We start from the raw sequence: 2,852 nt of genomic DNA on the forward strand, positions 1-2,852 counted from the left end.
CGCCGCCGTCCCGCTGCCGCCGAGGTTGACCACCGCCGCCGCCGCCGGTTTCCTCGTGAAAACCGTCCGGTTTTCTGTTCGGTTTTTTTAGATCCGTTTTTTATTTAGATTGGTTTATTTCCGGTTTAGTTTATTTAGCGAGCGTTCGCTCGTTCGTTCATTTTAACGGACGCGCTCACCGTTTAGCTACAGAAAACAAACGTTCGTTCGTTAATCTGTTCGTCGTTTTTCTTTTTCTCGGATTTTCTGCGATTATTTCTGATCGCGATTTCCGATCTGATTTTTGTTCTAGTATATTTTCGCTCGTTTATCGGAATCAGGCGATTCAAGCACGTGGAGTTTCGTCTCGAAACCCTCTTTCCATTTAACCAACTCAGACAAGTTTTTGCTTCTGTAAAATTTGACCTAGATCCAGGTTAGTAAACGAAGTTTGTTTCTTTCATCGTTTGACTTTTGTTGTTTCGTTCTATTTGATTCTTTTTGCAAACCGGAGTTCTTAAGTTGAACTTTCTGGTTAGTTCTCTTATTTGAGTTTTACCTGTGCATTAGATGAGTACTTATTGTATGCTTGTTTGTTTGTGATAGAGTACCCGGAGTGCGCCGCTTGGTACTTTGAATCTCTAGGTTTCGCGGATCATCAGCAAGGCAAGTAACACTTTGATTATACCTCTTTACTACCCAGTTTTATTGCATTAGATCAATCCTCAAACATTGCATGATTAGGATCTAATTAAATTGTGGGTTTGGGAAGTAGATGAGGTAGTACCTATCACCTGTTTTATTATCAAACCCTTGGGAGTTACTTCTGCATTTGCTTATTATGCTATGCTATGCTAGTAGACGTGGATTGGTTGAGTATATCCATGAAAGATGTGAGATTGTTAAATTAATGGTTTATTTAAGGTGGCAACTTAAACACACATCTGGGTGGATTGAGGCACCTGGGTATTCCAGCGATTGCCTGTTTTTCTTTATGGACCGCCACCCAGGCTCAAAGGGATCATGAGATTATTCATACTAGAAACTTCCGTGTGCAGCCACAAGCTACTATGGGATCTAGCATAGTTGATTAAGTCGTGCAAACTCTTACAGTGGTAGACTAGCAGATGTATGGGGAAAGTAGGTGTAACGGTCTACCCGATCGTAAGGTGCTAGCGCTTCTGAAAGACTATGTCTCGGTCATCCGTTTCTCAAACACCATGTAGTGCGAGAATCCCAACGGAGGAGATCGACTCTTGTGGGGAAAAGTGCGCAAACCTCTGCAGAGTGTATAAACTAATCATGGTTAGCCGTGTCCTCGGTTATGGATGTCTTGAATATCTAGTACATGGGTTATCATGTGAATCTCATCATGTTACTTTAATTAATTTGTTGGGTTTTAAATGTTGATGCTTAATTGGGATTGAGAGGGTGTCTACACTCTCAATGTTTAACAACTACCATGATAGTTAAATAAAAATTTATTCCTTTGCAGTAGGGAAAAATTGGCTTTACGCAAAACTGTAACCATAGAGCTTTCCACCAGCCATATATGCATGTAGTATAGCCTATTTCTTTCATTACTCTCTATGTGTTACATTGTCAGCATATTACATGTGATGACCCGTTTTCGGGCTGCAACGTTCATGTTGCAGACTTTTCAGACGACGAGTAAGGTGCCGTTAGGTCGTGGTTCTATACTCAGTGATGCCGTTGGAGTTGATGGACTCACTTATCTTCCAAGCCTTCCGCTGTTATCGTTATTAGATGGCCTTAAGCCATATTTATTGTAATAAATTCTCTTTTGAGACTTTCGATGTAATAAGTGTGTGATTGCTACTCTGTTATAAATCCTTCAAGTACTGTGCGTGTTAGCATTACTGATCCAGGGATGACACTCAAGCACAGAGATCAGACTGGTTGAGGTCTAGTCGCTACAGTCTTGGTAATGTCTACATCATTCTCGAACCCATAGGGTCCGCACGCTTAACATTCGTTGATGATATAGTATTATATGAGTTATGTATTTTGGTGACCGAATGTTGTTTGGAGTCCTAGATGAGATCACGGACATGACGAGGAGCTCCGAAATGGTCCGGGGGTAAAGATTGATATATAGGATGATAGTATTTAGTCTCTGAAAGGGTTCTGGAATTCACCGGAAGGGTTTCAGATGTTTCTAGAAATGTTTTGCTGCGAGGAAACTTTGGTTGGGACAAGGGATAAGGCCCACGGGGCTTTGGTCTAGTGCAAAAGGAAGTTTTGCGGAAGTCGGGGACCAGATGCTAGGGACCCTGGCGTCTAGTGCTGGAATCCGGGAATAACTCTTCCTTGCTTTCCAAACCGACTTTGGGGAGGCCCTCTCTCCAAGTAACGACCCCAGGGATCAACATATAAATAGAGGAGCGGAGCTAGCCCCTAGCACACAAGTTTTTGAGCCTTCTCTAGTTGGTCCTAGTTGAATAATTAGAGCTAGCCCTAGCTACCTCTAATCCTCATAATTAGAATCCTAGTGTGGTTCTAATTGAAGGAAATATGCCCTGGAGGCAATAATAAAGTTGTTGTTTATATTTCCTTATATCATGATAAATGTTTATTATTCATGCAAGAATTGTATTAACCGAAAACTTGATACATGTGTGAATACATAGACAAAACACAGTGTCTGTAGTAAGCCTCTACTAGACTAGCTCGTTAATCAAAGATGGTTAAGTTTCCTAAGCATAGACATGAGTTGTCATTTGATGAACGAGATCACATCATTAGAGAATGATATGATGGACAAGACCCATCCGTTAGCTTAGCATAATGATCGTTAAGTTTTATTCTTAGTGCTTTCTTCATGACTTATACATATTCCTTTGACTATGAGA

Source organism: Triticum dicoccoides, chromosome 3A (genome assembly GCF_002162155.2).
Source record: "Triticum dicoccoides isolate Atlit2015 ecotype Zavitan chromosome 3A, WEW_v2.0, whole genome shotgun sequence".
Taxonomy (NCBI): Eukaryota; Viridiplantae; Streptophyta; class Magnoliopsida; order Poales; family Poaceae; genus Triticum; species Triticum dicoccoides.